The following is a 14797-nucleotide window of genomic DNA, read 5'->3' on the forward strand; positions in this document are numbered from 1 at the left end:
CATTAGAAGGTGTCTTAAGGAGCCAGGACAGAAAATGCTGGGGGATTTTCAGGCAAAGCCAAGAAGCTGTAGGAAAAGTGTAAGGGTAGAGTTTAGAGGTGGAAGCAACAGGAGTGATGTTGTGGTTGGTGTCTGCTATAGACCACCGGATCAGGTAGATGAGGCTTTTTTCAGACAACTGAGAGAAGCTTCCAGATCACACGCTCTGGTTCTCATGGGGGACTTTAATCACCCTGACATCTGTTGGGAGACCAATACAGCAGTACACAGATAATCCAGGAAGTTTTTGGAGAATGTTGGGGATAACTTCTTGGTACAAGTGCTGAAAGAACCAACCAGGGGCCATGCGCAGCTTGACCTGCTGCTCACAAACCGAGAGGAACTAGAAGGGTAAGTAGAGGTGGGTGACAGCCTGGGAAGCAGTGATCAAGAGATGGTAGATTTCAGGATCTTGACCAAAGGAAGAAATAAGAGTAGCAAAATACACACCCTGGACTTTAGTTTCCTCAGAGAACTGATGAACAGGATTCCCTGGGGTGCTTACTTGAAGGGGAAAGGAGTATAGGAGAGCTGGCAGTATTTTAAAGAAGCCTTATTAAAGGCACAGGAAGAAACCATCCCGATGGACAGTAAGAAAAGCAAATATGGTAGGTGACCAGATTGGCTTACTGGGGAAATCCTTGGTGAGCTTAAACACAAAAAGGAAGCTTACAAGAGGTGGAAATTTGGACAGATGACTAAGGAGGAGTATAAATATATTGCTCGAGGATGCAGGGAAGTTATCAGGAAGGCGAAAGCACATTTGGAATTGCAGTTAGCAAGAGATGTGAAGGGTAACAAGAAAGGTTTATACAGGCATGTTAGCAATAAGAGGGTGATCAGAGAGGGTGTGGGGCCCTTACTGGATGAGGGAGGTAAACTAGTTACAGATCTTGTGGGAAAAGCTGAAGTACCCAATGCTTTCTTTGCCTCTGTCTTCACAGAAAAGGTCAGCTCCCAGACTAATGCACCAGACAACGCAGTACGGGAAGGTAGTGGACAGCCCATGGTGGAGAAAGAATAGGTTAGGAGCTATTTAGAAAAGCTAAACACACACAAATCCATGGGTACGGAGGGAGTTGGCAAATGTCATTGAAGAGCCTTTGGCCATTATCTTTGAAAACTCGTGGAGATCTGGAGAGATCCCGGATGATTGGAAAAAGGCAAATGTAGTGCCCATCTTTAAAAAAGGGAAGAAGGACAATTCAGGAAACTACAGATCAGTCAGCCTTACCTCAGTCCCTGGAAAAATCATGGAGGGGATCCTCAAGGTATCCATTTTGAAGCACTTGGAAGAGGGGAAAGTGATCAGGAATAGTCAACATGGATTCACAAAGGGCAAGTCGTACCTGACCAATCCGATTAGCTTCTACGATGAGGTAACTGTCTCTGTGGACATGAGAAAGTCAGTGGATGTGATATACCTTGACTTTAGCAAGGCTCTTGATACGGTCTCCCACAATATTCTTGCCAGCAAGTTAAGGGAATGTGGATTGGATAAATTGACTGTAAGATGGATAGAAAGCTGTCTAGGCCCAGCTTTCGAGCCCAATGGGTCGATGTCAGGTTGGCAGTCAGTTTCTAGCGGAGTGCCCCAAAGATTGGTTCTAGGGCTGGTTTTGTTCAACATCTTTATTAATGACCTGGAGGGGATGGATTGCATCGTCAGCATGTTCACAGATGACACTAAGCTAGGGAGAGAGGTTGATATGCTGGAGGGCAGGGATAGGGTCCAGAGTGACCTGGACAGATTAGAGGATTGGGCCAAAAGAAATCTGATGAGGTTCAACAAGGAGAAGTGCAGAGTCCTGCACTTGGGACGGAAGAATCCCAAACATTGTTACAGGCTGGGGACCAACTTGCTAAGTAACAGTGCTAGAAAGGATGTGGACACATTGGGGAGGGTCCAGCGGAGGGTGACCAAAATGATTAGGGGGATAGACCTATGAGGAGAGGCTGAGGAATTTGGGTTTGTTTAGTCCACAGAAGAGAAGAGGGAGGGGGGGGTTTGATAGCAGCCTTCAACTTCCTGAAGGGAGGTTCCAAAGAGGAAGGAGAAAGACTGTTCACAGTAGTGGAGGATGGAAGAAAAAGGAGTAAGGGTCTCAAGTTACAGTCTGGGAGGTCCAGGTTGGATATTAGGAAAAACTGTTTCACTAAGAGAGTGGTGAAGCACTGGAATGGGTTCCCTAGGGAGGGGGTGGAATGTCCATCCCTAGAGGTTTTTAAATCTTGGCTTGACAAAGCCCTGGCTGGCTTGATTTAATAGGGATTGGTCCTTCCTTAGGCCGGAGGCTGGACTTGATGACCTCCTGAGGTATCTTCCATCTCTGTGATTCTATGAGAGTTTTGTATAGACTGACTATGCTATCAAATTAACTTCTTGATTTCATGAATGCTAAAACTTCACATTCAGATGAAGGGCCTGTTCTAAAGCTGTGCTAAGCAAGCCTGCCAGGATCAGGTCAAGTAGTAAAGAAAGGAGGGACTGCTGGTGGGTGTTGTCCTTGCAGATTATATACCTGCAACATATTACAAGCACCCGTTGTACATGGCACGTGACATATCTGCTCTTTGGCTGTCATTTTCAAAGGACTGAAGGCACTATTGAGAGAGCTCTGTGCAGATCTGCAGCTGTATCAGTAAAAAAAGAGCTGAGGATATCTGCACTGACATCTGCAATATCTGCAAGTTTTCAGGGTTCAGGATAACAAGTGTTGGCTGTTATTTCCAGAGCAATGCCAAGGGGACGGAGGTGACAAGAAACATTCCTGCATTGCAGAGCTGTGTTTACATTCCTGCATTACCAGCCCCTTGTAATGTGCTGCACAGTGGAGTTTTGAGTACTTCTTAATGACTCTAGCTTACATAGTGCTGTGATCAATTCAGGTGTTAACAATCATCTACTTATAAACAGGGAATAATGTTTCTTTGAGGTTTATCTGCATCACTTGAATTTTAAGGTGCACAGAGTCCCCGCCCACCTCCACCACCACCACCGCAGCCCCAAGCAGAACACAGAGTGACAGCCTTGGAAAGGCAGAGAAGGATGAGATGGGAAAGGGGGACATTGGAAACAAATTGACCTGCTCTCTAATTATGATTGAATTACAGTGTAGGCCGCGCGCCTCAGACAAGTAGATCTGGATGCATGCCATGAATACTCATTTGGATCTAGAGTTTCGTCACTGGGCTTGCTTGTGCCCTGACATGTTTACTTTCTATGGACATTTTTGCTAGCTGAGACTGAATTGATGCATGTACTCACGTAATCACAATGAAAACAGTCTCTGACATGGGATGGGACAGTGCTTTATTAACACAGCAGGGAGGCAGCGTTCCCCAAATCCTTCACCAGAGCCCTTGGTCGAGAGGCATTAAGAAAAGCTGGTGGGGGTGGGTCTGGCCCACGAAAGCTCATCACCTGATAAACTTCTCCTCTATGAAGCTGGAGTCAGTGGGAGTTTTGCTAGTGACTGTTAAGGACATGGGGTCAAGTATTCTGAGCAAGAAACACATCATAGCCTGGCAGTATAAACAGAAGGTGGGGAGAACGGAAGGTCCCAGGTTCTGGTCATGGCTCTGCCATTAAACTACACAAGATTAGGCCTACCAGTACACAAAATATGCAGCTGTGTAGCATACCAAGACATTTGGGACACCAAATTGCCCCAAATGGTGCAGTGCCCTAGGCAGCTGTGTGCTGCGGTATGCAACATTGCAGGTTCCAATAGCTGGCCCCACTGCCCCTATGGGCTGTGCCCACCAGGGCCTTCCTTAGGGAGGCTTGGTTGGGCCTGTATCACCTCTGCTAGCTCCCAGCTGCGTTGTTCTACTTCCACTTGGGGGGGGTCCCTCCCCTTCCCCTAAGTCCCCTCTCCCATACAATGTGGCTGGGAGCCGAGAGAGAGGAGCAGGCCTAGTGCTGGGTCACTTAGCTTCCTGCTACTGCCAGTGAGTGCGGGAGTGGGCCTGTACTCGGCTACTTCCCTGCCCTTCTCCTGCAGCCCTTGGGCCCAACTGCCCCCTCACGGGGGCCAAGTAGAGCACCAACACGTCTAGGGATGGCCCCGAAACTATATAGTGTGGCCGGGGGCAAGTCACTTCACCAATGTTCTAGTTTCCCTGATAATGAGGGATTTGAAGAGGGTTAATTAGCCAGGACTCAGATTTTGTCCATTGGGTTCGTTGTGACTGCTCAGAGTAGGGCACTACTCGCTGGGAGTAAAGGGTTTGGGTTAAGGTGTCTGAAGCCGGTTCTTGATGTCCGCACAGCTCCTTGGAGCATTATTATTCCATGAAAGTCTGTGAGGAAGGGGAAGATGCAACCAGTCTGTATCTGTGAAAAACAAGCTCTTTCCAGTTTTCCCTGAGATTCTGCCCTCGTTTCTGCATTCTCCAGGATCTAGGAAACAGCTGGTAACTCATGGCCAACTTCAGAGGCCCCTTGGACTTAGAATGACATCTACTTTCTGGGTTGCTTTGAAGTCTCAGAGGGGTCGCTTTAAAAACAATGAGTTTCTGTGGCACCTTAGAAACCAACAAAAAATATATAGGGTCATCATCAGCTTTCGTGGGTAAGACTCACTCCATGAGTTGTTTTGGTCATTTTCCTTGGTATTTGATTGCTAGTGGCATTTGCACGTGCACATGAATAAATGGGATCTTTGTTTTGGGAAAGGAGCCCACCCAACAGACCCCACAAACAGAATCCTTCTAAGAGGTGTAGCAAAGCTCCAACCATGCCCTGTCCTTCTTGCCTCAGAGGCTCGCTGTGATCCTCCATACACCCTCTTCTTTTTCTAGAGACAAGGGTCACAGCCTTCTGTCATCATAGGCTAGTTCACAGTTTGGGACAAAAACCCCTCTGTAGTCCTGATTTCCCCTCTCACAGGGAAACTCTGTAGTGGCATGGGGAGGGGAATCCAGGACCACCTGCTATTCCAGGTTCCATACTAGGAACATAGGACCCTAAGGCAGCAGCAACAGATGAAGTTTCTTTTACTCCCAATTTAGCAGCTTCTTCTCTGGGCCGCTTCTCCAAATGATCCCTCCCAGTATCTTTCTTTTGGTTCTTGAGCAAGTCTGTCCTGCTCCTCCATGGCACTCTGTCTTGCTTGCAGCCCTCAGTTCACAAACACAATTCACCTGCTCGCTTTTAGAGCTGGCACTACTTCCCTCCCTACCTTAAAAACAAGCTCCAGTAGGCTATAATGGGCTGCAGGTGTTCTGATGAGCCTGCTGCTTCCAGCAAGCTTTTAATTGGCATCAGGTGCCTGACTGATTATTCTACACTAGGCTGGGGCCTATTTACTCAGGGAAGAGAGAATGTCCTTCCATTTGTGTGCAGCAGCCAGGTGGTCTGTGTCTGTCACAGAGGAAAGCAAATAAGGTAGGTGCCAATATGCAGGGTGTGGAGGTGGGTTTGTTGGCAGCAGTTGCACATTAGTGCACTAGCTAGGAGAAGATTTAGACTGGATAGCTACGTCTACACTGGCACATTCTCACACAAAAACTTTTGCGGAACAGTTCTTCTGCAAAAACTCTTCCAGAAGAGAGCATCTACACTGGCATGTGCTTTTGCGCAAGAGCATCCATGCCAGTGTAGATGCTCTCTTGCACAAGAAAGCTCTGATGGCCATTTTAACCATAGGGCTTTCTTGCGCAAGAAATTCAAGTTGCCTGTCTACACTGGCCTCTTGCGCAAGAATAGTTGCGCAAAAGGGTTTATTCCTGAGCAGGAGCATCAGAGTTCTGGCGCAAGAAGCCCTGATTTCATACAGTAGAACATCAGTTTACTTGCACAAGAACATGCGGCCATTGTAGACAGGCAGCAAGTTTTTGCGCAAGAGCGGCCACTTTTGCGCAAAATCACTCCAGTGTAGACACAGCTGATTAGTAGGGGATTCTGCAGAGCAGGGTTGGGTCCATCAGCAGAGCTTTGCATCAGCACACCTGAATAAATAGCATGGGATGCTGTGGGTCAGAAGAACAGCCATTCTGGGTCAGACACATGGTCCACCTTTCCTTACAGAGTCCTATACCAAATGCCTCAGAGGGAATGAACAGAACAGGGCAATTTTGAGCAAACTATCTCCTGTTACCAGTCCCAGCTTCTGGCAGCTGGAGTTTTAAGGCGGGGGGCTGGACTCGATGACCTCTCGAGGTCCCTTCCAGTCCTATTATTCTATGATTCTATGATTGCTTCCTTGACCAGCTTGGATAATGGCCATTGGTAGATCCATCCTCCAGGACTGAGGTGTATTCACCCATTTGTGTTTTGGAAGGATTGCATTTTGCATGACTGCACTATGAGCACTATCCACATTCAGCCCTTTTTTATGTGGAAGGGTCACTGATAGCTGCTCCTTCATAGTTCTGTTTTGCAAAGTGTGATTAAATTGTAGCACTTTCTCCTTGTTCCCATCCTGCACTTTGGGGTGTTTTTGGATTGCTTGTGGAGCAGATGGAGTTCTGTTGTAGAGCACAAAATCAGGTGGACTCTTTATTGCCTTCCCTATCCCACTTAGCTCAGAGCCCCAGGAAATACTGAAGGCATCATCATTAATAAATGTCCAAATGTCTATTGCTGCCCCGACCTTAGGTAATGGGCAAATCATATGGACACACATTACTCCTAGGTGAAATCATGACTTTGTTGAAGGCAAAACTCTCCTTGACTTCCATGAGACCAGGATTTCATGTAGTGTTGCCAACTTTCATGAGAATTGATGCTTTTCTTAAAACCCCAGGACCTGGAGACACATGATTAAATGAAAGTCTGAGCTTTAATGAAAAAAACCAAAAACCCAATCCTCGTGATTGCAGAAAAAAAGCTTGGAAAATGATTTTGAGTGCATCTCAAAGGCTCAAAAACCAAAAGATAAAAAACCTTAGAAAAAAACTCATGATTTTTAAGCCAATTTTGGGAGCCTGCCCCATGATTTTTTGCCCCTTGGGAGTTGGCACTCTGGACTGGACTGGGCTCTTACAGGAAGCTTGAAACACACCCTGTGATTCCTGTCCATGCAGCAAACTCCCTCCTCTACCTTCCCCAGTAAGAGAAAGGAGAGTGGAAGGTTTCCTTGGAATTGTCAGAATTTGCCTGGGAAAGGGAGGAGATCTGAGCGTCTTTTCGCATAAAACACACCGTGTTTAGACAAACTTTTGGCTGAACTCACTTCCTCTTATGGCCCAGTGTGCTGATAAAGTGAGGCTTGGGGAAAATTACCTCACGTACTGCTTGGGCCTTCCCTCGGGGTCACCCTATCATTGAAATCCAGCACCCCCACCACCACCACCGCCCTGAAAGGAAGGGGAGGACACTGGAAGGCACTTGGCACAGACTCATTAGTAGGCTGAGGCCTGCCACCAGTGACAGTTACTGTTCTAATTTATAGTCCTGAAATGGAGAGAGTGCAATGATATAAGTGCATTAGTGCCATTAGCAGGGTAGTTAATGTAAATACAAGCCTCATCAGAGGTCACTGTAGGATCAATCCTAGCTAATCAGCTACAGTTAGGCCTTGTTTACGTTTCACTCAGTTTTATGTGTAGTGAATTTCCTCAGGAATGTGAGAGCCGCTCAGCACATTGGAACACGCAGCTCCTACCATGCTGTTTGGGAGTTGTATTATGCCTCTCTGCCGCTCAGCTCCAGACCTGTGCAGGGCAAGGGCCAGATTCTTACCCTGAGGAGCTTCCACTATAAAGGCATGAGCATCATGTGAGAGCACCTGCAGAGTGGGTTACCGCCGCAGGAGCTGGAGTGTAGCAGGACCAAATCCTGCTCCCATTGAAGTCAGAGGCAGTTTTGCTGATGGGTCCACTGAGATTGGTTTTGCAGCCATAGTGCTGGTTCCCTAGGGGAATAGCAACGCCGCCTTTTTCATTGGGTGGCGGGGAGAGTTCAGTGTTTGAGAAGGGCTGGGAAGATGCTAGTGCTGTGCATGAGAGCTACGCACCACTGTGCTCTGCAGCCCGGTGATCTTACTGGGGCGGAGTACACTGTGTACTCCATATAAGCAGGGACTCACCTAAGCTAGGGTCTTTTATGGGAACTGGTGTATTGTTTCTGGAACAAAGCCACACGCTTCACCCAGACAGTAATTGATGAGAGCAGACTAGCCACATGGAAGCACAAAAAGAGACAGAGATGGCTGTAAGAGGATGATTCACTGACAATGCTTGTGAGGCTAAAGGACTCAGCCCTGCCCACTGGGTTACTGTCATCTCCCTGGCAGTAGCATACCATTGGGCCAATTGCTCCATGGTACCCCACCCGTGATAAGTAGCTGCAGCTGTCTGAAGCTGGCCTCTGGCAATTACCTTCATGACAGGTTAGGGTCACAATCTAAAATGATCTGAACAAGCTGGAGAACTAGTCTGAGGTAAACAGGATGAAGATCAATAAGGAGAAATGCAAAGTACTCCACTTAGGAAAGAAAAATCAGTTCCATACATACAAAATGGGAAGCGCCTGTCTAGGAAGAAGTACTGAAGAAATGGATCTAGGGGTTATATTGGACCACAAGCTAAATGAGTCCACAGTGTGACACTGTTGCAAAAAAGTTCTGGGATACATTAATAGGAGTGTTGTGAGCAAGATGAGAAGTCATTCTTCTGCTCTACTCTGCACTGATTAGGCCTCAACTGGAGTATTGTGTCCAGTTCTGGGCACCACATTTCAAGAAAGATGTGGAGAAATTGGAGAAGGTCCAGAGAAGAGTAACAAAAATGATTAAAGGTCTAGAGAACATGAGCTATGAAGGAAGACTGAAAGAATTGGGCTTGTTTGGTTTAGAAAAGAGAAGACCAAGAGGGGACGTGATAGCAGTTTTCAAGTATCTAAAAGAATGTCTCAAAAAGGAGGGAGAAAAATTGTTCTCTTTGGTCTCTGAGGATAGGAGAAGAAGCAATGGGCTTACACTGTAGCAAGGGAGGCTTAGGTTGGACCTTCGGAAAAACTTCCTAACTGTCAGGGTGGTTAAACCCTGGTATAAATTGCCTACAGAGGTTGTGAATCTTCATCACTGGAGATATTTAGGAGCAAGTTAGACAGACATCTATCAGGGATGATCTAGACCGGGGTGAGGAACCTTTTTTGAGTTGGGGGGCCACTGTCCCACAGAAAAACCAGTCGGGGGCTGCACACAAGTGAGAAGCAAAAGCAAAACCAAAACAAAACCCTCACTGACATGGCTCCCAACTGAGAAGGAGAAAGACACTCCCCATATTGCCCTCACACTGGAGCCGGGGGGGGCCCAGCCTAGTAGATTTTGTGTGCTCTAGGTAGGGCAGCAGGGGGCAGTGGTAGGGCAGCAGGGGGGCTGAAGCACCGTTGCGGACTCCCCAAAGCTGGGGACGGACGGACCATGAGCTGAGGCCCCCAGGCCTGAGGTTCCCCGCTCCTGATCTAGACAATGCTTGGTCCTGCTATGAGGGCAGGGGACTGGACTCGATGACCTCTCGAGGTACCTTCCAGTTCCAATTTTCTATGATTCTATATTGCTGGGAACAACTGCTGGCAGACACCTTGCTATGAGCCAGACCAGCTCCCTGGTGAGGAGAGGGTTCTAGCCAGTATTTTCTGGGTCTTATGATTTTCCTTTTGATCTCCAAATGCACAGTCTCATTTAGGTTATTGACAGCTGCCCCTTGGGGAGTTTCTGCCCAGTCCCTTGTGGAGCTGGCGACTGGCTTGGCGTCAGATGCTCCCCCCCCCCCCCCCCCCCCCCCCACGTATGTCACCGGGGCCGGCTCCCATGCTTTGTTTAGCTTGTCTTGTACTTCAGGGTCAGATGTCAATTAAGTGGCAGTCAGTCAGACACAGGAAATAGCTTGTTTCCAGCTCCAAGATAGTTGGAGGGTGAAAGCAGCAATAGAAGAGAAATAGAAGAGTCCAACGTCCTGTATAGCAAAGGCTTCTTACACAGGCATATTTTGTTGAAGAAAAGTGCCTGAACATTCACATGCAACGTGATTGTTGTCAGGAACCATTTCGGGAAAAATGAACAAAAATCTTCCAGCTCCACAAGGGTCTTTTCTCTTCTCCCCACCCCCTCCCTGTGTGGTCAACAAACATGCAGCACCTGGCATTTTGTCACTGGCTCTGGCCCACAATAGAAGTGGCCCACAATTCCCAATCAGCTACTCTGGTCAGCAGTTTGAACTCTGCAGCCCTGCAGCAAGGTGACCAGCGAACCGTCCCATCCATAGGAGGGTCCCCTGTATCGCAGTTAGCCTGCGGGGCCCTGGGCAGCCTTGGGCATACCTGCAGGACCTGCTGCAGAGCAACAGCAAGGGTTACCCCCCACTCATTGCGGCAGCAGGAGCCACGGAAAGCAGAGTGACCCAGCAGCCTGCTCTGCTCCGCTGTGCCGCCATCTCCCAGCTGGGTCAGAAAGCTGCAGTTTGCCGCAATGAGAGCAGGGTGGCCAAGCCCTGGTAATGCCCAGCTTGTGTCTCTCAGGGAGGGGGCTTTGTGGAAGGGGTGGAGTGGAGGTAGAGCAGTGTCAGGAAGAGGTGGGGTAGGGTCAGGTTCTGGGCTTGCCCCAGAACCTGCCCCCAGCCCCTCAAGGGATGGCCTGGATAACCAACTGCTCACCCACCCCCTTGCAAGCCTCACAAAATGTAAATCCCATTTCCTGCTGCCTGAGCAACATAGACCCTCCCTCCACGTGCTGGTTCAGCATGCAGTAGTCTCATGTTTCTGCCCAAGTGCCCTGCCTCGCTGTTGCACCAAATGCTCCCCTGTTTGGACCAGTGCAGAGCTGTTGGCTCTGATCAGGGTATGGGGCAAGGAGTCTGTTCAGTTCCAGCTGTTCAGACCCCTGTACGCTGAGCTAGCACATGTGTAGGGAGAGGGAGGGGTTCAGGCAGCAGGAAATGAGGATTTACATTTTGCAGGGCTTGCAAGGGGGGATGCAGGACAGCAGAGTTCAAACTGCTGGCCAGAGCGGCTGCCTGGGAACTGTGGGCCACTTCCTAGAGGCCAGAATCAGGGACAAAATGCCCTCAAGGTGTCTCTGCTGCTTGTTTATTAACAACATGGGGAGAGGAAAAGACAAAAGTCACTTGTGGAGCTGGAGTTTTTGTGTGTGGATGAAAACGGCCGTTTTTCCTGACAAAAGTTGCATTTCAGTGTGAATGCTCATGCAGTTTTGTTGAGAAAAGGCACTTCTCCTTGACAAAGCTTGTCAGTGTCTACAAAGCCTAAGAGGTGATGCTCTAGAACTGGGAATCTAATTCATCCTTGGCGTGACTCCAGTGGAGTTACTGGGCATTAAGGCTTTGTCTACATTTCCAAAATTAAAGCACAGTCACAGCAGGAGCGCTGCCAGTGCTATGTAAACCACCCCACAAGGGGAGTAGCTAAATACGCTAGGAACCAGTTTATACTGGCGCTTTACAGCGCTGTAACCTGCTGTGCTCAGAGGGTGTGTTTTTTCATACTCCTGAGCCAGAAAGTAAAGTGCAAGGCTATGTCTACACTATAGCCTCTTGCGTGAAAACATATACAAATGAGGCGAAGCGTGGAATATCGCCACACCTCATTTGCATAATTAATGAGGCTCCATTTTTGCGCAAGAGGCTTTTGCTCAAAAAGGAGCTGTCTACACGGCTCCTTTTTTGCGCAAAACCCCCCTCTTGTGCAAGAGCCATTCTTCCGCATTTTTTTTTTCAGGAAGAATGGCTCTTGCGCAAAAGGGGGATTTTGTGCAAAAATTGAGCCTCATTAATTATGTAAATGAGGCATGGCGGTATTCCACACTTTCTCATTTGCATATGTTTTCACGCAAGAGGCTATATTTTTTGCACAAGAGGGGCAGTGTAGACATAGCCCAAGAGTAGACATAGCCTAAGTGACTGGGGGGGGGGGAAGGGAGAGAGAGAGGGAGGGGGTGGATGGATGGAGGAAGAGCATTAAACATATTGGGCTCGTCTACAATGTCCGCCGCTTTTTTCCGGCTTCAAAGTAGGAATAAGATCCTCCGGAAAAGGGCTTTTTTTCCGGAGGATCGGGGCCAGTGTAGACGCTCTTTTCCGGCTTTTCTAAAAGCCGGAAAAAAGCGGCGGACATTTTTATTTAAATACCACGGGGGATATTTAAATCCCCCGCGGATTTCCCTATTACGACCTGTGAAATTAACATGTCCCTTTCAGAAAAGGGGCCACTGTAGACGTAGCCATAGGCTATGTCTACACTGCAACACTATTATTCCACATCTTTTGAGTGCACCTGTTGTTTCAAAATATAGCAGGTTCTGACATTCCTATAAACATCATTCCACGAGGAGTAAGGGACATTTTAGAATAGCGATTTAATTTTTAACAAGTGCTGTGCAGACAGTGCCAAATTTCGAAATAAGCTATTTCGAAATTGACTGGAAATTATCTACACACTTTGCATAGCTCAAATTGCGTAGCTTATTTTGAGCTTCAGGTTCAGTGTAGATGCACCCATCGTGATTTAAATAAGAAAGCAGGAATAAGAAACCAGGCTATGAACACATGGCCCTGCAGTTTGGAATTGCAGAACTTGCTAGTACAGCAAAGGGAAAAAGTATGTCTTATGAAAAAGAGCTGGGTTAATACAAAGAAGTACCGTTCAGTTCACACCAGCACTGTTCTCATGGGGCAGGTACAGCACAACATACTAGTATGCACTGCACTTCACACTACCATTGTCCGAGTGGCGGGGCCACATAAAGTAGCCCTTAGAGTCCATCTAGTTAATATCCTGTCTCTGACAGATGTTGTGTGTTCAGGGGAAACTCCACCCAGTAATCCAGCTCAGTGTTATACAGCACCATGGTGGGAAATTCCTCCAAGTTCCTCCTCTTTATGGCCTGGAGAAGTGGTTCTCAGCCAGAGATACACAAACACTGGGGTACTCAGAGGTCTTCTAGGGGTACATCAATTCATCTAGCTATTGTCCTATTTTTACAACAGGATCCTTAAAAAGAACTACCAAAGTCAATACAAACTAAACTGTCAGAAATACAAAAATGTGTATACTGTTTTGTATACCATAAACTAAACTTTAAGTACATCGTTTATAGTTATCTGGTAAAAAGGAGGAAGTAATGGTGGTCTGTGTGATAACTGTGTTTGTATGTCTGATTTTGTGAGCACGACATTTTAAGTGAAGTGGGGTATGCATCAGATGCCTGGCAGGAAGAATCTGGCCCTCTCTGCATGCCTGTCCAGGGGGCTGCTAACTCCTTCTGAAACCAATGCTGAAGTTCACGTTATGCACATACTGATGGGGGTAGAAAAGGGTGCTTGTCTCTAATCTTAGGGTACGTCTAGACTACATGCCTCTGTCGCCAGAGGCATGTAGATTAGGCTACCAGACATAAAATGAAGCGGCGATTTAAATAATCGCCGCTTCATTTAAATTTACATGGCTGCCACGCTGAGCCGACAAACAGCTGATCAGCTGTTTGTCGGCTCAGCGCGATAGTCTGGACACGCGGGTGGCGACATCAAAGGTATTTGTCGACCACCCAGATAAACCTCATCCCAGGAGGCATACCTGGGTCGTCGACAAATACCTTTGATGTCGACACCCGCGCGTCCAGACTATCGCGCTGAGCCGACAAACAGCTGATCAGCTGTTTGTCGGCTCAGCGTGGCAGCCATGTAAATTTAAACGAAGCGGTGATTATTTAAATCGCTGCTTCATTTTCCTATGTCCGGTAGCCTGATCTACATGCCTCTGGCGACAGAGGCATGTAGTTTAGACGTACCCCTACTGAGTCAAAGCCAATAGTTGTGTTTCCTGCCATGCATGCCTCTGATGAAGAGCGATGCCTTCAGGAAACAGGACCTCTGGGAATGAGTGAATCAGGTATGCATCCCAGCCTTTCTCCAAAGTAGGCTCTGGGCCTTCCCAGGAAGAGGGCAATTTCCAGAGACACCTTACCTGCAGGGGGAGAGGTCCTTCTGTGAGCAGCCAGAGCTGAAGTGTAGAGGTGAGGAGGACTTGGAAGTGTTTTGCTATGGAATTGATTATTTGTCCTTTAGTGTTTGGCTTCCCGCCATCACCTCCATATCCCAGACTGTTGAATCCCACACAACAGCTATGAGCTGTGTGAACCAACTCGCCATACGCTACCTGGCCACAGGTCTCCTGCCCCTGGTGGGGTTGTGAAATGTGAGTCGGCTGGTCGAGTTTGCAGTGAGTAGAAAGTGAGCTAGCCACTGATATATTTCGGAACAAGATGTTTATTCTTTCCTTGAAATGCACTACCAGATCTTCCGTGGAGGGGCCAGTTTACAGCATTGGGCCCTTTGTGGGAGCTGCAGGAGTGTGGCCAAGGATGAAGTCCTGCCAAGCCTGCCTTCAAGTGAATCCACAGTGAAGGGGTTTCCTTCCTAGTCAGTGAGTCTTCTGCAATCTTTGAGGGAAGTGGGAGTCCCTCATTGACCACTGCCTTAAAAACAGACTATCCAAGAAATGGAAGGGAAGGACTTTTCAGGAGGATTATTCCCAGGCTTAGTTTGCATTCATCCCTCCCAGGTTGGGCTTGGTGTGACAGTGAATCTTGCTCAGCATAGCTATAGAATGCTACAGAGAAGCTCCTGGTAAAAACTTATGAGCCGGACAAGAAATTCAACAGGACCAGATCCTGCATTTAGGAAAGCATTGCTGCACTGCTAGCAGAATTAAGACCTGAGAGGGCAATGTGAAGCTAACCTGAGGCCCTGTCTTGAACCTATGTTTGTAGACATGCCTGCTCAAAAAGTCAGG

General features: G+C 47.8%; 1 protein-coding gene across 3 annotated transcripts in view; it reads left to right on the forward strand.

Annotated features, from left to right (window-relative positions):
- Positions 1–14797, forward strand: part of SEPTIN9 (septin 9) — a 264222-nt gene that overhangs the window by 170894 nt on the left and 78531 nt on the right. The window lies entirely within an intron of this gene.

The sequence above is a fragment of the Pelodiscus sinensis genome, chromosome 20, assembly GCF_049634645.1.
Source record: "Pelodiscus sinensis isolate JC-2024 chromosome 20, ASM4963464v1, whole genome shotgun sequence".
Taxonomy (NCBI): domain Eukaryota; kingdom Metazoa; phylum Chordata; order Testudines; family Trionychidae; genus Pelodiscus; species Pelodiscus sinensis.